General features: G+C 36.9%; 1 pseudogene; it reads right to left on the reverse strand.

The window, feature by feature from the left end:
- Positions 1-15,064, reverse strand: part of LOC133091768 (dynein light chain 2, cytoplasmic-like) — a 40,670-nt pseudogene extending 25,606 nt beyond the window's left edge.
- Between the last annotated feature and the right edge of the window lie 12,306 nt (positions 15,065-27,370).

A 27,370-nucleotide genomic window follows, 5' to 3' on the forward strand; every position in this document is an offset into this window, starting at 1 on the left:
TGATAAAGCCACTATGGAAAACAATACGGAGGTTCCTTAAAAAACAAAAAAAATAGAACTACCGTATGACCCAACAATCCCACTACTGGGCATATATCCTGAGAAAACCATAATTCAAAAAGAGACATGTACCACAATATTCATTGCAACACTATTTACAATAACCAAGACATGGAAGCAACCTAAGTGTCCATCAACAGATGAATGGATAAGGAAGATGTGGCACATATATACAATGGAATATTACTCAGCCATAAAAAGGAATGAAACTGAGTTATTTGTAGTGAGGTGGATGGACCTAGAGACTGTCATACAGAGTGAAGTAAGTCAGAAAGAGAAAAACAAATACCATATGCTAACACATATATATGGAATCTAAAAAGAAAAAAAAGGTTCTGATGAACGTAGGGGCAGGACAGGAATAAAGACGCAGACGTAGAGAATGGACTTGAGGACATGGGGAGGGGGAAGGGTAAGCTGGGTTGAACTGAGAGAGTAACATTGACATATATACACTACCAAATGTAAAATAGGTAGCTAGTGGGAAGCAGCTGCCTAGCACAGGGAGATCAGCTTGGTGCTTTGGACCACCTAGAGGGGTGGAGAGGGAGGCTGGGAGGGAGGCGCAAGAGTTAGGGGATATGGGGATATATGCATACATATAGCTGATTCACTTTGTTATACAGCAGAAACTAACACACCATTGTAAAGCAATTATACTCCAATAAAGATGTTAGAAACAAAGATTTATTGTAACCCAAGATTTTGATTCAGAAATGGCTAGGGTGTTATCCTTTAAAATATTAATAAAAACACTGAAGAACTTAGTCAAAAGTTGATACTAGCTAAACAATATCCAGTCTGACAGAAATCTATGTGCTAAACCCAGGTGTTATTTTGGCATTAAATAATTGGTGTTAGTATATAAACAGGGTAAATTCCTTCCACGATGTTAAATGTGGTCCCCAAAATTTAGTCATCAAAATTGTGGTGTTTTGTTGTTGCAATGTTAAACAAAAATCATATACATTGAAAAAATATTATTCCAGTTGTGCAGAGGAAGAAAGAAAAACATGTTTTTCATTTATTAGATGTATAAGAAATAGACCAATTATTACAATCAAAATGTGCATCATACACTAAACTGAAAAATGCCTGAACGCTGCGGGAAGAGTCACTTTTAACACCACCCCTCTACTCACAGAAGTGAACTAACCCTTCAAAGTTGCCACAATTTCCTGGTGAGGATGCTAAATGGAAGATAGGAGCAAATTGCCAATTGCTTTATGGCCATATTTGTTGCATGGTGAAGTTTTACTGTATTTGATAAAATGGCGTGAATATCCCATTTAAATCCTCATGACAAATTAAATGTTTGGGGGTTTCTAGAAAGTGATTAGTTATGGTTCCCTGAACACACTAGGGGTTTTTGTATTTTCATGCTTTTGCATATGCAGTTCCCCCAAACTGAAATGCCATTCCTTGCTTTCTCCACCAAAGGAGTCCCTGCATGCCTTTCAAGACAGTTCAAGCATTTTGTTTTTCCTGGGCTCCTCCTCTAGGCATTTGATTGCTCTGAACTTTGGTCCGTGATTCCACCACTGTACCTTATTTCTGTTTTTTAAATTGTAGAATCAGTCAAAATCTATTGCACTAATTTCTGTGCTCCCTGTCTCTGCCACTGGACTTTGAGGACCTTGGATTCAAAGACTTGCCTTACCTTGTAAGCGCCCAATACATATTTGCTGAATGAATAGAAAACATTAGTGGTCCTCATTTGAGTAAACCTTCTAACCATAATTGTAATGGCTATTCATTTTGAATACCTAATAAGGGCCAGGCAATTTATATACATTGTAATTTATTGTAGTTTAATCTTTAACCCTGCAAAGTGTGTATTATCCCTCTCCCCACTTTGTAGATGAGAAAACTGAGGCACTGAGAGGTTGAGAGGGTTTCCCAAGATGTCACTAGTAAGTAGCAGTGTAGGGATTCACAGTCTGTGCTCTTTACTCCACATAATATCTCCAACTTTGTTTGAAATAGTTATTTAAAAAAATTTCTAAAATGCTTCCTTTTAAACATTCTTTGAATACTCCCCTGAGGGCTCTGTTTCCTGCTAGATTCGTGCTACCTGCTTCCGTCTGCAAAATCAAATAAGCCACTTTATGCAGCTCCTTCCTCAGGAAATCTGGAAAACGGAGCTGTTCTTTCTAGGAACACTGACAATCCATCTCCATTTACTGGCCTGGCTTATGATTCTCAATTTAACCCATTGTGAGTCCTGTTCCCTGGGTTGGGATTGTTCGCATAATAAGGCTAAAAAAGTTGTTATTCCCAGCAAACAGAATCAGGAAGTGGAAGCAGATTTTAGGAAAGAAGTTATTTCAGGAACTGAAGGCAAACAAACATTTTGATTAAAATGATCTAATTCCAATTCTTTGCTTTGCTCTGCCAGTGTAGATCTGGTCCACACCTGTTATACTCTGCAGTGCACTTTACCCCAGTGATTGCCAAACGCTGGTTTGTGAATTCAACCTGCTTAAGGTTTTGATGAGGTTTTCATCAGTCTGAAGAGAAATCAGAAACAAAGAGGTGCTATTATATGTGCATCTGAATATATATATATATGTACATATGCACAACATACACACAATCATTGGTTCCCTTTTGGGTAACGATTGTTTTTCATTCTGAGGTTATTTCTTTCTACCTACTTTCGGAATAAAATATTCTTTTTCTTGATATATTAGGGTATGAATAGAGGGTAGATAATTTTCTTAACGCTTCAACCTTCATGACAAAATAAAAATGTCTTAAAGAGTCCCATTTCCCTTGATTTTTTAAAATTTAATTTTTAATTTTTTAATTCAAATTTTATTTTATTTTTTTATATAGCAGGTTCGTATTAGTTATCTATTTTATACATATTAGTGTGTATATATCAATCCCAATCTCCCAATTCATCCCACTACCATCCCCCCTTGATTTTTTTTTTTTTTAACAAATTTTACAGGACCACGAAATTCCAGAGTGCTGGAACCACGTCTCACTTCCTTTATCCTTTGTTTTTTTTTTTTTTGGCGATAAATAACAAATCTGCTCCCAAAGATGGAAGGCTAATGTTTTCAAAATGGTTTCCTCCTCTGGACTCTGGTCTCACCTGTTGTCTTTACCCTTCACTGGCCGTTAAACTATGATGCCTTGCATAGTGAGTATAGATTTATGTCCTAGCTAGTAAAATAGATTGTAACCACACCTATCCGAGGTAGGAAGCTTCACTTTCTTTCCATGTACTGCCAGAATCCACACATAACAGATGCCCAGATGTTTTAAAATACGTTTAATGTCAGGATGTTTGGGGAAGCTGCTGGAAATTAATAAGATAATAATGACAATAGATTAAAATGAATATTTATTAAGTGCTTTCTATACATTAGGCACTATTTTAAGTATTCCAATTATGTGCCTTGTTTAATCCTCCCAACAGCCAAAAGAGATAGGTTTTATTATAATTGCCTTCATTTTACAGGAAACGGAGATAACAAAAGATTAAGTAACCTGTTTAGAGTCACATGGCTTTACTTGGCAGTGGTAGGATTTGAACCCAGATGTGTATAGCTTGAGAGCTCAACATTCCTAACCACCACACCATGGCACCTCCTGCAAGAACAGTGCTGGCAGCTGCATTTAGAGAAGAATGATAGCAACAGCAGCAGAAATTGCAACAACTAGAACAACTAGATGATCCCAGGGTTTTGTGTATGCTAAGGGATTTATGTGTAGTATTTCATGCTCACAACAACCCTATGCAATCTAGGCTCCTGTTATCCCATTTTACAGATGAGGAAGCTGAGGCACAGAGGTCTTGAGTGACTTGCCCAAGACTGAGAAGTGGCTGAACCTGAACTCAAGCATAGGTTTGTCTGACTCTAAACCCCATGGGCTATGATGGTGTACTTGGATGAGCTCAGGATTTGGGGCAGGAAAATTCCATCTCCAGCTTCTCTAGTAGCTGAGCGTCCATGGTCATGACACTGGGCTCTCTGAGATTGTTCTGTCATCTATAAGGTGGAGGATATGTGTGTAAGATGCTTAATAAAGAGTAATTGCTGCTTAAATGCAATTTATTTATATATGTGGCAGATGCTTGTTACATTTCCTGGTCCTCTGAGCATCTCTGGAGATTCAGAACGCTCACTGCCTTTCCTCTTTCCTTCACTTGCTAGCTTCCCATACCAGCAGACGCTTCAGAAAACTTTGGGTCCCTGTTGCTGAGTAGCTATAGGAAATGTATTTCGAGTTCCCAATCTCCTCTAGCCACACAAAGAAAATCAAGGCTGACAAGAACCATGCTCATTAGGCAGACGCTCAGTTTTATCCAGCCACAAAGATATTAGGAAAAGATATTTATAGTTGACCTTTCAAGATTAATAATTCCCGTGAAAGAGAAACTGTAGTATTCAACACAACTAAAAAAAAATCCTGAGTATTGAAGGAAATAATTATTTTACTGTTTGTAGTACAGTTTGTTACATTTATTAAAAATTTAATAAAATGCATATGGATAGCTATCACACTTAAAAGACACTAATAATGTAAAGTCAGTTCAGTTTGCTTCTTTAAAATTGGGTTGTGACATTCTTAAGACTTTTAATTATTTTGATATTTTCTTAAAAATATATGCATTAATCTTGTTATTTGAGAAAGTAAAATTCCATAACAATTAGTTAATAAGAAACTCAAGAATGCATCTTTTAGGCACATTAAAAATCAAATGCTAAAACATTCATGATTTTAAATGTCAGGAAATAAAAATTAATAGGAGTTAACATGTTCCTTTTTCTTAACTTTTGATCTTCCTTTATTCTTTCTTCTGACTCCACATTAGACTGACAACTAATCTCATGTTTAGGCATCATATGTCTGGTGAAGATTTTCCTGTTTTATCTTATTGTTTGGAAAAGGCAAGAATTAGGAGAATCCATTTTGTCTCCAAATAAATGTATTCTCATTGAGGCAACTTCAGTTGAAACTCCTTATACCGTAAGTAATTAAATGCTCTGTGCTTTGAACATTAACTATGCTGTACCCTGGGTGGAAAAAGCCACCCAGTTTTTCTAAATAGGAGCGACTTGAGTTTTTGAGATGGGGAAGGAGAGGGTGAAGGCACTGAGAACACAGTGTAAGTTAACATTGTGGGAATATTTACTTTAGTACTTGATGCTCCTGGTTTGCTGTTTTTAGTGCAAATAAAAAATTGTTATGAGTTAGTCTGAAAAACATTTAAAAATAATTTTGAAAACATAAAAGCATTTCCTGAATAGTAACACCTCAGCCTTTCTTTTTGAAATTGTAAACTAAAAAGGATTTTTAAAAGATTTTTATGAAATAATGACCATTAACACATCAAATAGCAACCATTTTTATTAAGCATTTTCCTTTAAAGTCTTTGTTCACGTATTATAAGAATTTTCAATTTTAGATTATTTAAAAAATTTGAAATGACATTACATTTACTTCATTATTATCATTATTAAAGTCTACATAGGACCTTGATTTGGTTAGTCACTACTTATTTAACCATTTCCTTGTTTTTTATAATTAGGTTTTTGTTCATTCACTTTACTTTCCTAGAAATGGCAACGACACATTCTAGGTTTTCTAAATGATTTGTTCCATTATCCCTATAATTTTCTTTATATTTGTGTATCCTGCTTTTTGCTTTAAAAAATATGGTCTTGATAATCATCATTAATAATACAATAAGCCAAAATATGCCTACAGGATTTTTTCCTATGGTGAGTTATTTGTTTAGTGCAAATTTTCATTTCTCTGCTTGAGCAAATTTTTTTGCCATATTCTATGAAATCTTATTAATTATTTATAACCCAGCTTAAATATCTTTTTGCTGAGGTTTTCACTGATATTCTCTAGCAGTGTCTGTCACTCTGTCCTTTATACATTACTTCTTTGTAGCAGAGAGTACCTTGTAGTACAATTATGTTTAATTAAAACAATTTACTGCTCCTATTCCACTGTGCATTTGTTGAAGACAGGCCCTGAGTGTACTTTGTACATCATCCCAAATTCATAGAACAGTTTTAGACAAATTCAATGTTGATTAAATAAATGATTGAATTAAATAAAAGAGCTTACCAGGGCCTAGACGAGTGGAAGAAGAAATAAAACACTGCAGTGGAGGAGTTCAGGGATAAGAAAGACCACTGGGGACTGGAGGAGGAGATGGCAGGAAACCTACTTCTATTGAGCTTTGTTATGTACTCGGCACTGTGCCAGGTGCTTTACATACCTTATACCATTTAACCCTGAGAACAGCTCTGAAGTCAGTTCTGTTGCTCTCATATTGCAGATACAAAAAATTAATGTTCATTGAGTAACTACTAACTTTCACTCTGGAGCTGGAGGAGAAACAAAAGGGACATTTCACTGAAGTTCAGAAGAAGGGATGGACGGGCAGATTCTGCAAAGGCACAGGCACAAACACAGATAGGAGTTATCAGCTAGTGTTACAGGTGATGGAGGAGGCCAACCTGGCTAACCTGGAGAGCTTGAACGGGGTTGGGAGACTGGTAATCCGTGTTCGTGGTATCACATACTTTAAGAATCATTAAGCCGTTAAGGTCACTGACAGAGTAGAAGGGGTTAAGGTTCTGGTGAAGGGTGCGTCTGCATAAATAATGGTTACAACTAGACTAGGTAGCCTGGGCAACTCCTGATACCAAAGGCAGGTCATAGTCTCACTATGGCTCTGTTACCAGATGATTAAGGCTGAGCCCATAGGAATTAATTTACATTGCCGAGAGCCTTTGGGAATGCTCAGTTGAAAGTTTTAATGAAACAAAAGAGATAGTTGAACTAAGAAAAATAGTTCAAGACAGAAAGAAGGCTCTGATACTTGAAAGATTATATGAAAAATCAAAATGCATTATTTAAAAGGGAAAAAAGGAATAGCAAAAGTTGGTGTTTAATTTTCTTCTTTCTTTTCCATAGGACACTTGTAAAATGAAATACAACATTTAGGCATAGGTGGTGTCTTAGTCTGTTTAGCCTGCTATGACAAAAATATCATAGACTGTGTGGCTTATAAACAACAGAAGTTTATTTCTGTTGCATTGGCAGATCATTGCATTGGCAGATTTGGTGCCTAATGAGGCTCCTGGTTCAGAGACAGCTACCTTCTGGCTCTATCCTCACGTGGCAGAAGGGGCATGAAAACTCTCTGAGAACTCTTTTTTTTTTTAACAATTTCTTGAGTACTTCCTATTTTATTTATTTATTTATTTATTTTATTTATTTTATTTTTGGTTGCATTGGGTCTTCATTGCTGCACTGTGCATGGGCTTTCTCTAGTTGTAGCGAGTGGAGGCTACTCTTTGTTGCAGTGCGCGGGCTTCTCATTGTGGTAGCTTCTCTCGTTGCGAAGCATGAGCTCTAGGTGCATGGGCTTCAGTAGTTGTGGCACGTGGGCTCAGTAGTTGTGGCTCGTGGGCTCTAGAGCGCAGGCTCAGTAGTTGTGGCATGGGGGCTTAGTTGCTCTGCAGCATGTGGGATCTTCCCGGACCAGGGTTCTAACCCGTGTCCCCTACATTGGCAGGCGGATTCTTAACCACTGTGCCACCAGGGAAGCCCTGGGGCCCTCTTTTATAAGGGCACTAATCCCGTTCATGAGGTCTCTGTCCTCATGACCTATTCACCTCCCACAAGCCCCTCCTTCAAATACCATCGCTTTGGGATATGAATTTTGAGGGAACACAAATATTCAGCCTATAGCAGGTGGTTATGGGCACCTTTTTTGTCAGTGCTTTATCTTTGTGTTTTGGGTCCTCACCACCACCACCGTCACCAAGTCATCATGTTGTACACCTCCTGACGTACAATGCTTGACACCTTTGGGTACACTAATAGACATAAGGCCCAGTTCCTGTTCTTGAAGAGGAAATGAGATGTGTAGGGAAGACAGTAAAGGAACTAACATTTATTTAGCACTTTCTACGTGCCATCCATTTATATCAAGTGTATATCATGAGGAAAGCCTGAAAAATACTGCTATCTTGACAGCTGGCATAGCCAAAGAGTTATTTTAGGAAGAGAAGAGTCATTGTTTAAAAAACTTTGTTAGACTACTTTGGTGGTGGAAAGTGAGGCTTGGTGACCTGGTATGAAGAAGACTGTGCTGTAAGGAGATGGCAAAAGTGGAAATTAAACATTTTGGGAGGAGGGAAACAAAGTCAGGCATGGTGCCCCACATTGCTCACTTCTGGAATGAAATATAGATGAACTTGATTGGCTTAATCCAGGCTCCATGCTAATATTTGCTTATACTCAAACTTCCTAAGCAAGGAGGGCTAGGAAAGGGAGTTTTGAGTTCTAGCTTGGAGAAGTAAGAGTCATAATTTAGGGCATTCTTCAAACATGTGAAAACTGTCCAGAAGATGCTGGGAGAGCCAAAATATTATGGGCCCACTATAAATAGAAATCCTCCTTTGAATCTATTTCCATCTCTCCTTTCTTGATTACAAAGACCCATGAAAAATAGTGCCTAGGGTCACTGTGTACAGAAGTACTAGCTGTGTACTGCATGACTCCTCAAGGTGTGCCATTCATGAAGACTCTGTTGTGAATGGTTCCTTTAGAGTCATGCAACTTGGAAGCCCTAAAAGTGCCCCTTGCATTTACAATACTAATTAATATGAAAAAGCATTATGGAATGGTTACTGTGGTTCAGATACCATCCTGCTGCAGGGCAATGGAATTGTCCAGAGCATGGACTTTGAGGCCTTGGCTTTCAATTTCACTTCTGCCACTTATCAGTTGTGTGGCCATGGACAAGTTACCTAAACTCTCAGAATCTTACTTTCTTCATCTGTAAAATGGAGGTACCGATATTTACCTCATCGTGTTGTTATGTAAGCTTGGTCCAGGACGAGCATGTGGAAAATGGTAGCTATAATTATGATTTACAAGCATTATCTCATTTAATTCCCATCACAGTCTTATAATTTAGTTCTAATGCATGGGGAAACTGAGGTTCAGAGGACATAAGACTTATGCAAGATAAGATATCTGTAGGATGGCAGAGCATGAATTCACACTCATATTTGGGAACCTGTGCTCATTCTACACTGACAACTTGGTTTTTACCTATTTCCAAGGATAAATCTTCAATCCAAAGTCCTTTTCCTCCGATCCTCTCTTGCCACGTCCAACATAAATATTAATGCAGCTACCATCTGCCATTATGTAAAAGCACTTGGTCAAATCCATTTTAGCAAATGAAATAAAATTGCCTTTTGTTTGGTTTAGTATATGTGTGTGTATTATGCTTTCTTGTGACTCTCCAGTCTGTTTTTGAAGTGGAGTCTTGGTTACCTAGGGAACTGGAATACAGTACTGGTAAATGTTTTTATTTTTAATGAGATGCAAGTTCAAAGTGGCTAGAATTGTTGGCTGAATTTCAAATGGTAACCTCTGTATTGACTGGAAAGTAACACAATTTTACTTTTTTTACATAAAAATAAAATTAAAGGTGGGAGAAAATTAAAGGAGTTGATGAGAGTTGGTGAAAAATAAGAATCTTTAAGTTGCAGACATTCTGCTTGCAGTTCAAAGTTAGCTAATTAATATCTTTATTTTAGACTGTGTAATTTGCACACTTTTTTTCACTTTGGGAAAAGTTTTATATATTTTGAATGAGCATAATTTCACATGCCATGTTACAGGAGCTATGTAGGCATTAATGGTTTTAAGTTCCTTTCTGGTATGGTATTATATAACATCTATGGGATCTTGCCTCTCGCTAGACTTTTGTTTCTTTTTAAAGAAGCCTGGGCTTAGTTCACAAAATAACTTAGTTCACAAAACTCTTACAACACATGAACTATCATTATAAAAATAAGTGAAATTAAAAATGAAGTAAAAATTACCCAGAGTCCCTTTCTCTGCCTCAGGGACTACAACTTGTAAAGACAAGGTGATGGCAGAGAGATCCAACCTGAAGTGACAGAGGATTTGGGGAACTAAAGGCATAAATCAAAACAATGTTTGTTGAAGAAATCTAAGGCCCCTCTGCCAAAGAGAATACCACGAGTGCCAGCCTGGAGGTCTGGAGGGATGGAAATATAAGGACTTAGAATGAAAAGTTTGGAGCCAGGTAATGACTCAAAAGTTATGAGCCTGAATTGCAATTGAACGAGGGGAAAGTTGGATGCTGTTTGTGTTTCACTTTAATGGTGGCAGGTGATCAAACCTTGGATTGGTCAGCCTATGTTAAGAGGCCAGTGTTGGGGCAAACATGTCCTCACAGAGTGTGTGTTTCAGTTTTGCCATATTTTCTCTTCGTCTTTTATGTTAATCAGAATTAAGTTTGGCCATGAGAGACTGTCTTCATTTGGCTTCCTAAAAGCAGAGCCTGAGAATATGGAGCCAAGGGGAGGTATGTACAACAGTCCAGGGCTGAGGTTGGAGTTGAGAGCCAAGCGTATAACTATCGATGTGTTAATTTAATGGGTCTGGGCAGAGAGATAATCAGTTATGTGGCAGGAATCAGAGACTCCAAAACAGAGCAAGCAGGATGGGAAAAAAGGCAGGAGATGCCCTGAGGTGCTGGCTGTAACCACAGAGACATTTCCTAAAGTGCTTGTTGCTGGTCTGTTAGAGCTAGAAAGGAAGTTCTTACAGGCACTCATCCATTTAGACTAATCGGACTTTGAAGGGTAGATAGGTTCAGATGGAGTGATGTAGGGGAGGGTAGTTCAGTGGACGTGTGCTCAAGATGAGCCAATATGGGAGGATTGGTTGAAATATTTCATAGATCTCTTGAACCCATTCCCCTCAGCTGTGTGACATCAACATTATGCCATTTAAGATTTACTTTTGGGGTACATCTGGGCCCTTTCAGTTGAGCCCTTACCTTAGTAAATACTGAGACAAGAAAGCCAGCTATTGCTGATGCCATGAGTTAGTTGGGTAGTCATTGTTCTAAAGAGCCTCCTTTACACTCATAATAATATTATTCCATGACTGGTGTTGAGATAGCAAAACAAAGTGGCTTTGGCCTGTCCTATAAAGACATTCAGACTGAAAAGATGAAGAACTTTCCGGGAAGTTCACTGAAAGGCAAAATAGTTTCAACCTGAAGTGGGCAGTGGCAGTTCACCAACTGAGCAAGCACAGAAGAAAGAAAAAGTGTGCAAAGGTCAGCAATTAGAGGAGACGGGCAAGGCGACCTTCTAAGAACTAGTCATCGGAGCAGGAGAGTCTGAGTAATGCAATAAAGAGGCACAGAATAAGCATAACGGGGGAATGTGAGTCTGCCACAACCCACAAAGAGGACTGAAGGGGACGAGGACAGAAGAGAGAGGGAGCAGTCAGACACCGACCGGCCATGCGCAGAGGGAGTGCGTGGACCAGCCCATGGTGGGAGGGGGAACTGGTGGTCAAAACTAAGGACACAGGTGGTTCCTGTGTGTATAAGAAGTATTTTATCTCGTTTGAGGTTAACAAAATCATTTAGTCTGTATAATGTGTTATTATCAAGCATGTTCCTTTCTAAAAATTACTAGCTCCAGTAGAGAATACAAACAGGTTAGCGAAATACTTCAATTTGGGTGGTGAACAGCCACCTGTTCCCTGGATTCATGCCCAGACTGGACAGTTTCTCCTAATTCTAGTCTACCTATATCCTTATTTTCTGATAGGAACAAAAGGGCTTTGGGTACTTACTTGTATGTTTGAAATAAGGGATCTTTGATGTAATGGAGTTGTGTATAACTGTAGACAAGCTGCCTACTCTCAAAAACACTTCACTTTCCAAGTGCAGAAAGGTGTAAATTTAATGAGAAATTTCTACAAATAAATCACTCCATATACACTTGCTGATCTATGAATATACAGTGCTTTCAGGAACAAATAGAAATGGACTAAAATGTTTATATGGACATGTAAATTCTTCACATTTGAAAAATATGACCAAGGACATTAAAATATTCATAGAGGCCCCTTTTCAAAAGAATTGACTTAAGACTTTTTCTGCCTGCAACAGACTGTATTTAATTGTTAGGAGAAGGACTAGAAAAATCGATGTGTTCGTCCCTCACAACAGAGCGAAGGCTAATGCTCTGCTGGAGGGCAGCACACTTTTCAGCCCGTTCTGAGCAAATTGCTGGTACATTATAAATCTTCTGGAGGCGCTGAATTATTAGATTTAAAAGAGCAGGCATGCACAGTTGTCAAGTAAATTGTTTATAATATGGTTATAGTTACATATGGTGCTATTTGATAATCTAAAAAGCATGGCATGGAAGCATAAAAATGCATCTTTGAATAAGATGCCAAGGAGAGAAAACCTTGACATTACTGGCTTTAATATTTCTGTTTTTCTCACTATTTCTGAGTGACCCTGGAAATCCACGGAATGTAATCCTTTGCCATTCTGCTGAGGCACATGTAGCGTGGAGCTTATTTTAGTCACAGAATTTACGTTGATGACTGTAAATTCTTTTTTTTCTGTCCCTATAGAATCTTTATAAATTGGCAGGAGGTCAGTTGAAATTTTTCACTAATAGTTACTGCATTTTTACAGGAGAAATTGTATGTTGTAATGACATTTTTAAACACTTCTCATGGATGTTAATGGTCGTCATATGAATAAAGGTAGTGTTAGAAACATGTTTCCCTGTATGATAGGAATTCTGAGAGGGAACAGAACCTGATAACTGTGAATTGTTAGTGCACACATGTGGGTGGTCCAGGAGTGGTGATAAAGAAGTTATGTACAGCTATAGCTGTTCTCTGCTTTTGCTTTTATGTTTAATTCTTAAAGAAGAAAAATTATTTCAAGGAGATGGGAAGGTGAAAAATGTAGGTCAAGTTCAAAGAGCAAGGCAAGGATTGAGAGCAGTTAGTAGCCCAGAGAGTAAGAGCGTGGAGGACAAGGACTGAAGAATGGGCAGAGGTTCACTGTAGCAAATACAAGCAGGTAAAAGAAGGAGGAAGACTGCACGTTGGTCATATTGCCTGGAATAACAATCTCTAGTTTTCTTAATAGGTGGCTGTCTAATCTCTTTTTTGAATCGTGCCTTAGAGATGGGACATTCTATTTCGGGGGTGTTCTAACTTTCTAAAAGTTATCTATTATATATTGAACACAAATCTTGTTTCTTTTTTTTTTTTTTAAAGATTTTTATTGATTGATTGATTGATTGATTGATTGCTATGTTGGGTCTTCGTTTCTGTGCTAGGGCTTTCTCTAGTTGCGGCAAGTGGGGGCCACTCTTCATCGCGGTGCGCGGGCCTCTCACTATCGTGGCCTCTCTTGTTGCGGAGCACAGGCTCCAGACGCGCAGGCTCAGTAGTTGTGGCTCACGGGCCTAGTTGCTCCGCGGCATGTGGGATCTTCCCGGACCAGGGCACGAACCCGTGTCCCCTGCATTAGCAGGCAGATTCTCAACCAGTGCGCCACCAGGGAAGCCCCTTCAGTTTCTTTTTATCCCTTGGTATTAGATAATTTCCAGATACTTCACAATTCTTCCTTTTAATAAATATTTACTGAGGACCTGCTATGTGTAGGCACTGTTATTGGTGCTAGATATACAGTGTTAACAGGACAGACAAGGTCTGAAGACACAGAGCTTACATTTTAGTGAGGGCAGACAAAACTATGCGAGTAGTGAACACAAATAAATCAAAGTGACAAGTATTGTGCAGAGAATTAAATAGGGTGACATCCTATGGAGTGACTGGGAGGCCAAAGGAGACTTCCCTGCAAGGTAACTAGCAAGCTATGCAAAGATTGGAGGGGTCGGGGCTAGCCAGCGTTTAACTCTAGGGAACAGCATGCAAAAGACAAAACGTGCTCAAGAACTTCAGTGTGTATTAGAGGAGCTTAACCAAGGCTTTTGTGGCAAAGTATAGTGTATGAGGAAGAGAGTAGCCCAAGACGTGGGTGGAAAGGAAAGCAAGGGGCAGATCACCCAGGACTTTGTGAGCTGGGAAAGAAGTTGGTTTTTATTTTAATTGTGATTGGAAAGTCATTAGAAGTTTTAAACAGGGGAAAGGGACCATGTTATGTACATTATAAAAGGATCACTCTGGCTGCTGGGTTGAGAATAGATGGTGGGGAAGCCACAGCAGAATAAAGGCGACACCAGGGGGCTATAGTGACAGGTCTGGTGATGGTGGCTTGGAGTGGGATGGTAGTGATGGGAAGGAACGAAATTAACATATTAGAGATATGTTTTGTAGGACTTGATGGATAGATTGGATATTGAATGTAAGGAAAGACAGGAGTCAAGGAAGACGTTTAAGTCTTTGGCTTGCACAATGGATGATGTTTCTGTTCCTTAAAGGGGCACACATATTGTCGTTTGTTTCTCTGTGTTAAAATATTCCCAGCGATATGGTTTACAAGTGTATTTGACATATCAGATGAAGGGTAATTAGAAAGGAAGATGTTTACCATTATAGTGTTTATTCTATTTTTGTTAGAGTCCAAAAACATACACCTATCCTAAATTTATTTAACTAAAATTTTAAACACATTTTAGAATCTAAAGTAGCTGTTAGAGACAAGATGTTTATAGAATGCATTAGTATTTTCTTGATATTGTGACCTCATAGGCAGTATTTAACAAAGAAAAAAATTACACATTTTAAAAGTTATAAAATAATGTAAAAATTATGAAAAAATAAGTGGCAAAAGAAAAACATCTTGGGAAAATACTTCGATAGATAAAACTGATAAGAGATTAATATTCTTAATTTCTAACGATTCTTACAACTCAAAAAAAAAAAAAAACCCCTGTGGCCCCTCGGGCGCACGCGCGCACACGGCATTCTGGGAAGGCGTGCGCACGGCGTTCTGGGAAGGCGTCTGCCCGGAAGCAGTTTTATTCAGCTCCTCTTCAGGAGAGCCATTTCGGCCCATGTGAAGGTCCGAGGGGTTGGTGGTGGTGTCGCCGGCGTTTACTTTGGCCGGTCCCGGGGCTGGTGGGAGCAGCCGCCCGAGAAAAGCACCATGATTTTGACCGCAGAATTTTTGCATGAGTTAATCGGCCGGGACCGAAATCTCGCCCCGGCAAGAAGCGCAGCATCGCACGGTGGAACCACCAGAGGGTTTGTAAATACTACTTCTTTGGTTATTGTCCTGCGGAATTGTTCGTTAAAAAAAAAACAAAGAAACCCTGACAAACTGCTTATTAGGAATATGAGCACAGAACGTGAAAAGGCAGTTCGCAAAAGGCCAACAGCATGAGAGAAAGTTCAGTCACACCAGTAATCAAATCATTCAATAATAATGAGAAAATATTATAGTGGATAAGAGCACAAACTCTGGAACTAGAATTCTTGAGTTTGAAGACCTAGCTCTAACACTTACTAACTGGCTAACTTTGGGCAAGTAACTTAACCCATATTTGCTAGTTACCTTACCTGTAAGATGGGGTCATAGTGGTGTCTATCTCAAGGTTGTTTTGCATAGTAAATGGGTGTTAATAGAGATATATTGCTTAGAACAGTTCCTAGGATGCAGTAATGGCTCTGTGAGTTTTTAGAAGTTCTTCTCATTAGTGTCTTGTTATAATCTAGTGTCTGATTATTGTTAAATATTGATAAAATGACAATACTTAATATTGGCTAGGTGGGGAAAATGGGTATTTTCATACACTGTAGATGAGACTATAAGTTGGTCCATTACTTTTGGAAAGAAGTTTTCCAATATGTCTCAAAAGTCTAAAAATAAATAACGTCTTTAATAAAGAAATTCTACTTTGGGAACTCAGTCAATGGTCTCTGAAATTATGTGTTCATACTTATAATGGTAAAAAATTAGAAACAGGTAAAAAAGTGATTTGAATATATACATTTAATTTCACTCACTCAACTTCATTAAAACTACAATAAAAAGGTTATATTTTATTTAGGTAAAATTCACACATACAGAAATATATATATTTTAAAGTGTATAATTTGATGAGTTTTGAGAAATATATATTACCTGTGCTACCAATCTCTCAATCAAAAACATTCCCGTTCCCCTGGAAAGTTCTTTTATGCCCAATTCCAGTCAATTCCCACCTCCATATTCTATACTCTTCACATTTCTTTCACCATAGATTAGTTTTGCTTGTTCTTGGAATTCATATAAATGGAATCATGCAGTATGGATTCTTTTGTGTCTGGCTTCTTTCATTCACTATAATTCTGAAAAACCTGTTCATGTTGTTATACTAACATTTACTCCTCTTTATTCTTATACCCTCTGTTTCTTCATTGCTGAATAGTGTTCCATTTTTTGACTATACTAGAATTTATTTCCCTATTGGTGATGTTTTTGTTGTTTTTGACTATCATGAGTAATATTATGAACACTTCTGTGCAAGACTTTTTGTGGTCATGGTTTTCATTTCTCTTGGGTAAATTCTTAGGAACCAGAGTGCTGGGTCATAGCATAAGTGTATGTTTAATGTTATAATAAGCTGCTAAACAGTTCTATAAAGTGATTGTACGATTTTATACTTTCACCAGCATGTATGTTGTCTAATGTGCATTGCTCCATTTCTTTGCTAACATTTGATATTGTCAGTTTTTAAATTTAAGCCATTCTATTAGGTGTGAAGTGGTATCTAACTATAGTTGTATTTTGCATTTCTCTGCTGACTGGTGATGCTGAGCACCTTTTCATGTGCTAATTGGCCACTTACACATCTTCTTTAGTGAAGTATCTATTCAGGACTTTTGCCCAAGGTTGTAAAGATACTCTCCAGAATTTTCTTCTGGTAAGCCTTATGGTTTTAGCGTACAGGTATACCTCATTTTATTGCATTTCAATTTGTTGCACTTTGCAGATTTTGCATTTTTTACAAATTGAAGGTTTGTGGCAATACTTCATTGAGTAAGTCTATTAGCATCATTTTTCCAACAGCATTTGCTCATTTCCTGTCTCTGTGTCACACTTTGGTAATTCTCACAATATTTCAAACTTTTTCATTATTGTTATATTTGTTATAGTGATCTGTGATCAGTGATCTTCAATGTTACTATTGTAATTGTTTTGGGGCATCATAAACTACACCCATATAAGATGGCAAATTTAGTGGATAAATGTGTGTGTTCTGACAGCTCCACTCACTGGCCATTCGCCTGTCTCTCCCCTTCTCCTTGGGCATCTCCTGCGGTGGTCTGGAACTGAACCTGCAATATCTCTGAGGTGTACCTGTATACATTTAGGTTTATTATCTGTTTCAAATTAATTTTTGTGTATGATGTGAGAGAGAGGTTGAGGTTCATATTTTCCATAGTTTTTCCTAGTTGTTTCAGCTCAATTTATTGAAAAGACTTTTCTTTCCCCATTGTTATCTTGGTATCTTTATTGAAATTCAATGAAATGTACATGCACAGTTTTTTCCTAAACTCTACATTATGTTACATTAATCTCTTTATCCATTCTTATACTAAAGCTACAGTCTCGGTTACTGCAACTTTTTAATAAGTCTTGAAATCAGTTTTGTGAATGGTCCACAGTTTCTTCTTTAAAATTGTGCTGACTATTCTAGATCCTTTGAATTTCTGTATAAATTTTATTTAAAAAAATTTTTTTTATTTTTAAAATTTTTATTGGAGTATAGTTGCTTTAAAATGTGTTAGTTTCTGCTGTACAGCAGAGTGAATCAGCTATACGTGTACATATACCCCCTCTTTTTTGGATTTCCTTCTCATTTAGGTCACCACAGAGCATGGGGTAGAGTTCCCTGAGCTATATTGTAGGTTCTCATTAGTTACCTATTTTATACATAGCATCAATAGTGTATATATGTCAATCCCAATCCCCCAATTCAGCCCACCCCCCTTTCCCCTTTGGTATCCATACGTTCTATATGTCTGTGGCACTATTTCTGCTTTGTAAATAAGATCATCTATACCAATTTTTTCAGATTCCACATATATATGTTAATATACAATATTTGTTTTTCTCTTTCTGACATACTTCACCATGTATGACAGTCTCCAGGTCCATCCATGTCTCTACAAATGACCCAATTTCACTCCTTTTTATGGTTGAGTAATATTCCATTGTATATATGTACCACATCTTCTTTATCCATTCCTCTGTTGATGGACATTTTAGGTTGTTTCCATGTCCTGGCTATTGTAAATAGCACTGCAGTGAGCATTGGGATGCATGTGTCTTTTTGTATTATGATTTTCTCTGGGTATATGCCCAGTAGTGGGATTGCTGGGTCTCATGGTAGTTCTATTTTTAGTTTTTTAAGGAACGTCTGTACTGTTTTCCGTGGTGGCTGTAACAATTTACATTCCCACTAACAAACAGTGAAAGAGGGTTCCCTTTTCTCCACACCCTCTCCAGCATTTATTGTTTGTAGACTTTGTGATGATGGCCATTCTGACCAGTGTGAGGTGATACCTCATTGTAGTTTTGATTTGTCTTTCTCTAATGATTAGAGATGTTGAGAAACTTTTCACGTGTTTGTTGACAATCTGTATATCTTCTTTGGAGAAATGTCTATTTAGGTCTTCTGCCCATTTTTGGATTGGGTTGTTTGTTATTTTGATATTGAGCTGAATGAGCTGTTTGTATATTTTAGAGATTAATCCTTTGTCAGTTGATTCGTTTGCAAATATTTTCTCCCATTCTGAGGGTAGTCTTTTTGTCTTGTTTATGGTTTCTTTTGCTGTGGAAAAGCTTTTAAGTTTCATTAGGTCCAATTTGTTTATTTTTGTTTTTATTCTCATTGCTCTAGGAGGTGGGTCAAAAAAGATTTTGCTGCAATTTATGTCATAGAGTGTTCTGCCTATGTTTTCCCCTAAGAGTTTTATAGTGTCTGGCCTTACATTTAGGTCTTTAATCCATTTTGAGTGTATTTTTGTGTATGGTGTTAGGTAGTGTTCTAATTTCATTCTTTTACATGTAGCTGTCCAGTTTTCCCAGAACCATTATTGAAGAGACTGTCTTTACTCCATTGTATATTCTGGCCTCCTTTGTCTAGATTAGGTGACCATAAGTGTGTGGGTTTATCTCTGGGCTTTCTATCCTGTTCCATTGATCTATATTTCTGTTTTTGTGCCAGTACCATACTGTCTTGATTACAGTAGCTTTGTAGTAAGGTCTGAAGTCAGGGAGCCTGATTCCTCCAGCTCCGGTTTTTTTTCTCAAGATTGCTTTTGCTATTTGAGGTCTTTTGTGTTTCCATACAAATTGTAAAATTTTTTGTTCTAGTTCTGTGAAAAATGCCATTGGTAATTTGATAGGATTGCGTTGAATCTGTAGATTGCTTTGGGTAGTAGAGTCATTTTCACAATGTTGATTCTTCCAATCCAAGAACATGGTATATCTCTTTATCTGTTTGTGTTGTCTTTGATTTCTTTCATCAGTGTCTTATAGTTTTCTGCATACAGGTCTTTTACCTCCTTAAGTAGGTTTATTCCTAGGTATTTTATTCTTTTTGTTGCAGTGGTAAATAGGATTGTTTCCTTAATTTCTCTTTCTGATTTTTCATTGTTAGTGTATAGGAATGCAAGAGATTTCTGTGTATTAATTTTGTATCCTGTGACTTTACCAAATTCATTGTTTAGCTCTAGTAATTTTCTGGGCCTGCCATGTACTCTTGATTCATAAAAGGTTGCTTGAGTGGGCACTAAGCTGGATACAGTACCTGATCTCCTGCTTGTTTTTAATTAGGAATCAGGTAATATTGAAGTGTGATCATAGATTATAAAGAATTAAATTATTTTGCAAGCTTTTGCTATTTTATAGTCAAAATAAATCTGGTTTTTAGCCCTTTGTTTCTGGATAGGATAGTTTCTTTGTTGTAGAATAATTTATTAGTCTGGAGTTGGTTTGTATTAAAACTATTCTAATGTGATTATTACTGTCTAGAGAGGAGGGTAAGATAGTGAGATAAGGATGTGTTGAGATAAAAATAAGTTGAAGGATAATATATGATAGTGAAGTGAAAAGGATATTTGGTTGAATTTTAAAAACATGTTAAATGACTTGAGCCATTATTCAGATTAAGAAAGCCAGGTAGGTTTAAGAAGCTCAGAGAACAAAAGCTTCTAATTACTGAAATATATCTACTGAAATAATGCTAATTTTTAAATAAATTAGGGTGCAAAGAAAGGGACTGCCTTGGTTTTAGCTTCACAGATAAATTAGTAGATATAGTAATTGATTAGTTTGACACTTATTAACTCATTCTTATTTTAAAAAATAAATTTATTTTATTTATTTATTTTTGGCTGCTTGGGTCTTTGTTGCTGTGCGTGGGCTTTCTCTCTAGCTGAAGTGAGCGGGGGCTACTCTTTGTTGCAGTGTGCAGGCTTCTTATTGCGGTGACTTCTCTTGTTGCAGAGCATGGGCTCTAGGTGCATGGGCTTCAGTAGTTGTGGCACGCGGGCTCAGTAGTTGTGGCTCGTGGGCTCTAGAGCGCAGGCTCAGTAGTTGTGGCGCACAGGCTTAGTTGCTCCGTGGCATGTGGGATCTTCCGGGACCAGGGCTCAACCTGTGTCCCCTGCGTTGGCAGGTGGATTGTTAACCACTGTGCCACCAGGGAAGTCCCTCATTCACTCATTCTTAACCAATCAGGTTGACATATTCTTTAGTCATATTTATGTTTAGTTTTTAAATGGAAATAATCCATTCACCATACAACTGAGACAATATAAATGCCCAGTCCCTGCAACTATCCTCCATTCCCATCTTTCAGACTCAGGCATGCCACCCTCTTGCTTTGTCTGGCTCGTTAATATTTGGATTAATATACTCAGGCTGTCCTTTTTTGATACTTTGTTTAGACTTTCTAGCATACTGGGTTACCCTTTTGGACCATTTAAAATGTATATTTATTCATCTAATTTTGCTTATTGCAAAAAAAAATGAGAAAATAGGTAGACGTGTAAAGAATGATACAAGGACCAGTTGTAATCCCAGCTATGTAAAATAATTACCAATGTCAAATAATTACTAATATTTTACTGTATTTCATCAAATCTAAGACACCATTGACTAGAACTTCCACTATTTTACCACTGTGAAAGGAGAAATGCTGTCATACTATGACATACTACTTTCTTTCCTATTAAAAAGTTTATGCTTGTTGGAAAAATTCTTTTAGACTTGTTTAGATATAGACTTCTATTATGAATGGCTTTACAGCATATCTCAAAAAGAAAATATAAGAAAAACAAGTTGCTTAAAGTAGTTCTAAAACCTCTTCACATTCAGAGTCCAACAGTTCCATGTCACTTTTTGATTCAGAGTTGTCTATGTCTGTGTTTTTCCTAATGGTTTCATCCTCTGTGTTATCAAAAACATTGATGATGCAATTTGCATAAAAGAGAGTTCTCCAAGAGAACTTGCAAAGAGTTGTCTCCAAGATTTTCATCCAAGCTCATCTATTTACCCCTTCTTTTTAGCATTGAAACTGTCTTCTCACCAGTTTGGGGTGGGCACATGGTGGCCAAGTTAGAGACATTTCTGAGACTCCCTGGTAGTTTAGTGCTATGGCCTGAATGCCTGTGTCCCTCCAAAATTCATGTTGAAATCCTGACCCCCAAGGTGATGGTGTTAGTAGGTGAGGCCTTTGGTAGGTGATTAGGGCATGAGGGTGGAACTCTCTTGAATGGGATTACTGCCCGTATAAAAGAGATCCCCACAGAACTCCCTAACCCTTCTGCCACGTGAGGACACAAGGAGAATTCTCTGCAAACAAGAAGAGGGGCTTCATTCAACCATGTGGGTGCTACCATTTCGGACTTCCAGTATCCAGAACAGTGAGAAATAAATTTCTAATGTTTGTAAGCCATCCAGTCTGTGGTATTTTGTTATAGCAGCCTGAGCTGACTAAGAAACTTGTTATGACCATGTTCTGACTAGTAGGATAGGAGAAGTGGTGTGTGCAACTTCTAGTTCAAATCCTTAAAAGGAAGCTGCTTACCTTCCACTTTCTTTTTCACCCTCTCCTTGGGATGAAAAGCAGACATGGTGATAGTGAGCCAGCTTTAATCATGTAGAAGAAGATACCCTGGGGATAGTGGAACAACTAGATAGAAAGATCTGGATTTTTAGATTACTGTGTAGAGCAGAGCTGCCTCCCTGCAAAGTGTGAACAGCAGCTCTCATGGAAGGGAAAAATAAACCTTCCATCTTGTTTAAACCTGTTATTGTCAGAACAGCCAAATTAATGTTCATGTTATACATACTGTTTTTTAAATTCCTTTTAAAATTTACTATCATATTGAAAAATACTTTTATTTATCATTAAAAATTTTAACGGCTAAGTAATATTCAAGGTACAGATATGTTATTATTTATTTAACTAAACCCCTATAATTGGGCATTTAGGTTGTTCCAATTTTTCTCTATTGTTAATAATAGTGGAATGAAAATTCTGCTATAAATCTTACGGTAAACACACACACGTGTATGTATATGTGTATATGTGCACACACAGACATCTCTAATTGTTTCCCTAAAATAAATCCCTGTAAATAGAATTACTTGGTCAAAGGCCTTTCACATTTTTAAGATGCATTATCAAATTGACTGCCAGTATTTCTGCATTAATTTACCCTACCACTATAGATTGTACCATTAATTTACCCTACCACCATTCTCTCTCTATATATACATATTCTCTACATTTGTAAAAATGTTTTTGAGGTATAATTTGCACAGAATAAGTCTATGGATCTTAAGTGCTCAGTTCCATAAGTTTTAATATCATGTAACTGCCATACGCAAAAAAGGTATAGAACATTTCCATTACCTAGAAAGTTATATCGTGCTCCTTTCCTTAATCCCTATCCTGCAGAGGCAAGTACTGTTTTGACTTCTAATTTTGCCTACTTTTGAACTTCATATAGATGGAATCATACAGTAGATATTCTTTTGTTTCTAGCTTCTTTGCTTTCATTTTTGAGATTCATCCATGTTGTTGCAAATATCAGTAGTGTTCTGTTGTACGATGTTACTACATTGAAAAAAAATCTGCTCTCCGGTTGATAAATATTTGTGTTGTTTCCAGGTTTGGGTAAAGAATATGACTTTTTGTGAACGTATGTTTTTCATTTAGTTTGTCTTGAGTAAATACCTAAAGTGGGATTGCTGGGTCATAAGGTAGATGCGTATTTAACTTTTAAGGAAATTGACATGTAGCTCTCAAAAGTGGTTGTACAACTTTATGCTTCCACCAGTAGCAATGCGTGAGAGTTCTAGATGCTTGTTTTCCTGGCAAACAATTGTATTGTCAGTCTTTTAGATTTTAGCCATTCGTGTGGCTGTGAGAATGTTAACTTTTGTTTTCCTTTTGACTAAGGATGTTGAGCTCCTTTGTATATGCTTATTGGCTATTCATTTATCTTCTGTAAAGGATTTGTTCATGTCTTTTGTCCATTTTTACAAATTGAGTTTTCTTTTTATTATTGATTTATAGGAGTTCTTTCTATGTTTTGGACACAAGTTCTTTATCAGATATATGTGTGGTGAATTTTATTTTCTAGAGTGTAGTTTTATAAGCAGAAATTTTAATTAGGAAAAAATATAACATATCAATTTTTTTCTTTTGTACTTAGTTGTTTCTTGTGTATTCTGTGAAATTTTTACCTACTACAAGGTTATAAAGGCATTATCCTATGTTTTCTTCTAGGCTCTCTGGTTCTGATTTTTCCAATACAGTTTATGATCGGTCTCAAGTTAACTCTGTTATTGGAATGAGGTAGGTTTCAGGTTCATTTATTTTCTGTTTTTTGCCAATATGATAAGTATATATGATAAGTATATATTTTATTGTTGTTTTATGCCCTAATGAACTCTTGACTTTGAATATTTTCCCGAGTTTCCATGTTCTTACAATTTTGAGTAAGAGCTATTCCATTAGCCAACCCTGAAGGGCTAACTTTTTGACTTCAGTGAAAAAATCTTATTTTCTTTTTGAGAGCTGTGAAATTACCTTAGCAGGACTGATCTAGTGACATCTATGTCAGTCAGGATTAGAAAATACCCAGAATAATTATTGGTAACCATCAGTCTACTTTAAATTAGTTAGGATTTAGACTGATTTATGAAGCATTAAGATGGCCATATTTCTATGATGTTGCTCAACTGGAAGAGGTTGAATTGTTCAACATGGGTTAACACATAGGAAATGACTAATTATACCAAATACTTAGAATAGTATAATAACTATTCAGTTATATCAGTAAAACATGAGCTCTGCTTCCTAGGGAAATAAAAGAAACTGGTTTTAAATATGTTTGATATAAAAGAGAACAGAGAATACATTTCAAGGAAGCAGCTTATGCTGATAAGTTAAACCAAATTGCTTTGGTGATTTTGCCCTTAGATTTTATGACCTACAGAAAATAGGAGCCATGAACCTGATGTCAAAATCTGAGTTCCTCAGAGAAGTGTAAGTCTCAGCCCCACTGAGTTTTTCAGGGATTATCCTACACATAGATAGATGGGCTAGAGCTCGAAGGAGAGTAGAACATTCACATTCATTTTGGAGGGTTAATGTCTGAGAAAATTGACTAGCTAAACAGCTGTAATAATTCCAGTAGAGAGTACATTTACATTTTCTAATAATACAATTCATGTAAGTTTTTATGTCACATAAATCTTTTCCACGGACTTCCACATATTTGGCTTCCATAAACCCCATTACAACTATAAATTGAGCTCAAATCTTCCTTTTTGCTGATATTTTTCTATCAGTTAACTTCTTCCCATGACCTCTAGTAGTGATGTTGTGTCATTTGAACTTAGAACCCTAAATAATTTTTACTCCATTCTCTCCATCTTCTTTTCTGACAAATGATAAGGCTTATTATTTAATTATCTAAAAATATTTCTCACACATGTTCTATTATAGTTTGTATTTTGTAACTCACCACATCTTAATTTCTTATTTTCTATTTGGTGACTAAAAAATAAGGCCAGACTCAATACAAAGGCAAGTAATTGCCACAGGAGAGCATTGTCATAATTTCCCCCAAGGAACTCCATCTTGTTAACTGTTTAAAATTGCTGAGAACATTTTTCGTAAGGGATTTAGCATTTATTTTTTCCAGTACTTTTATGCTGCTAAAAAACTATTTTATATATTGAGTGAGTTCCAGTAGTATCTGTGACAGCAGTTCTGTCAAAACACTTGAAAAGTATGTTCACTCATCACGGAAATTTTGAAAGCGTCTGTCCCTTCAAAAATGTATGTTTTGCTTTGGAAGCTACGCAAAACAGCTTAAATTTTGGAACAGCATTGGGAACAATCCTCAGAGAAAGCATTTTAGTTTTCTAATTAGAGAATACAGGACAATGTTACAGGAACCAGTCTAGAAAACATCACTTTATCTAAAACAGTTCAAATAACACCTTCTAGAAGGTTCTCTGCAACAGCAAAGTTTTTATTTTTTAACATTGCCTTAACAATGTATCAGCAGATTAAAGAATTGAGTGCCATGAATGCAAGGCATTGAAGATCCAAATCCTCTGAGTTGATCCTTTCTGACAGAGGAGAAAGGCCAATAAGCCAACCCCAAATGGTATAATCAGGAGAAGTGCATAATTAAAAGCCATCTGCATGTCTTGTGTGCCCCTTTCTGTATGTGAAATAGGGCCAGCACTATGTGAGTACTTAAAAGCTCCTTTCAAAAAATTTAAAATCCTTATTGAGAAGTTATCCTACAGTGCAGAGAATAAGACAAACCAAAGTATTCATGACCAGCCCCTCCCACTTCTTATTTTCTTACAATATGTGTGAGTGATTTACAATCAAATTAACATAATGCCATACCACCAACACTAGAAATGTTTATTGTAGATTTAAAAATATTCTATGTTTCATGAAAAGAAGTTAAGTCGTGGGAGCTAAGAAAATAACGTTGTTGTGTGTCTCCATCAAGATTACAGTCCAGAGTTCATTCTGGATTCCAGTGGAGGCTGTGCTCTACTCCCACAAACAAATGCTAGTTACTAAGCCCTCAGATTCAGAAGTTTTATTTTTTCTTCTTTAGGATGAACTTTCTAAGTAGATATTTAATATGTTTTCTTTAGTAGGAATTAATTGGTAAAGGAGCCTATTCAATAGTTCTTGTAAGAGGATTGAGTCATAACTAGGTGATGCTCCTTATAATCCCATTTAATTTTAGAAGATTTGTTCATCCTACACAGATCATCAGTACCATCCAAGAACACATTTTCTTTTTGTGGTTCTATGGTTTGGGATGTTATATAAGGGAGATCTGAATTGTTATAGAGGGGAAATTGGTCTTGATGCCCTTATAAATCCCTTCTTTTTTTTTTTTTTGAATTTTTGAATTTTATTTTATTTATTTTTTTATACAGCAGGTTCTTATTAGTCATCAGTTTTATACACATCAGTGTATACATGTCAATCCCAATCTCCCAATTCATCACACCCCCACCCCCACCCCCCAACCACTTTCCCGCCTTGGTGTCCATACGTTTGTCCTCTACATCTCTGTCTCAATTTCTGCCCTGCAAACCAGTTCATCTGTACCATTTTTCTAGGTTCCACATATAAGCATTAATATACGATATTTATTTTTCTCTTTCTGACTTACTTCACTCTGTATGACAGTCTCTAGATCCATCCACGTCTCAACAAACGACCCAATTTCGTTCCTTTTTATGGCTGAGTAATATTCCATTGTATATATGTACCACAACTTCTTTATCCATTCCTCTGTCAATGGGTATTTAGGTTGCTTCCATGACCTGGCTATTGTAAATAGTGCTGCAGTGAACATTGGGGTGCATGTGTCTTTTAGAATTATGGTTTACTCTGGGTATATGCCCAGTAGTGAGATTGATGGATCATATGGTAATTCTATTTTTAGTTTTTTAAGGAATCTCTATACTGTTCTCCATAATGGCTGTATCAATTTACACTCCCACCAACAGTGCAAGAGGGTTCCCCTTTCTCCACACCCTCTCCAGCATTTGTTGTTTGTAGATTTTCTGAGGATGCCCATTCTAACTGGTGTGAAGTGATACCTCATTGTAGTTTTGATTTGCATTTCTCTAATAATTAGTGATGTTGAGCAGGTTTTCATGTGCTTCTTGGCCATCTGTATGTCTTCTTTGGAGAAATGTCTATTTAGGTCTGCCCATTTTTGGATTGGGTTGTTTGTTTTTTTAATATTGAGCTGCATGAGCTGTTTATATATTTTAGAGATTAATCCTTTGTCCGTTGATTCGTTTGCAAATATTTTCTCCCATTCTGAGGGTTGTCTTTTGGTCTTGTTTATGGTTTCCTTTGCTGTGCAAAAGCCTTTAAGTTTCATTAGGTCCCATTTGTTTATTTTTGTTTTT

Source organism: Eubalaena glacialis, chromosome 5 (genome assembly GCF_028564815.1).
Source record: "Eubalaena glacialis isolate mEubGla1 chromosome 5, mEubGla1.1.hap2.+ XY, whole genome shotgun sequence".
Lineage (NCBI taxonomy): Eukaryota > Metazoa > Chordata > Mammalia > Artiodactyla > Balaenidae > Eubalaena > Eubalaena glacialis.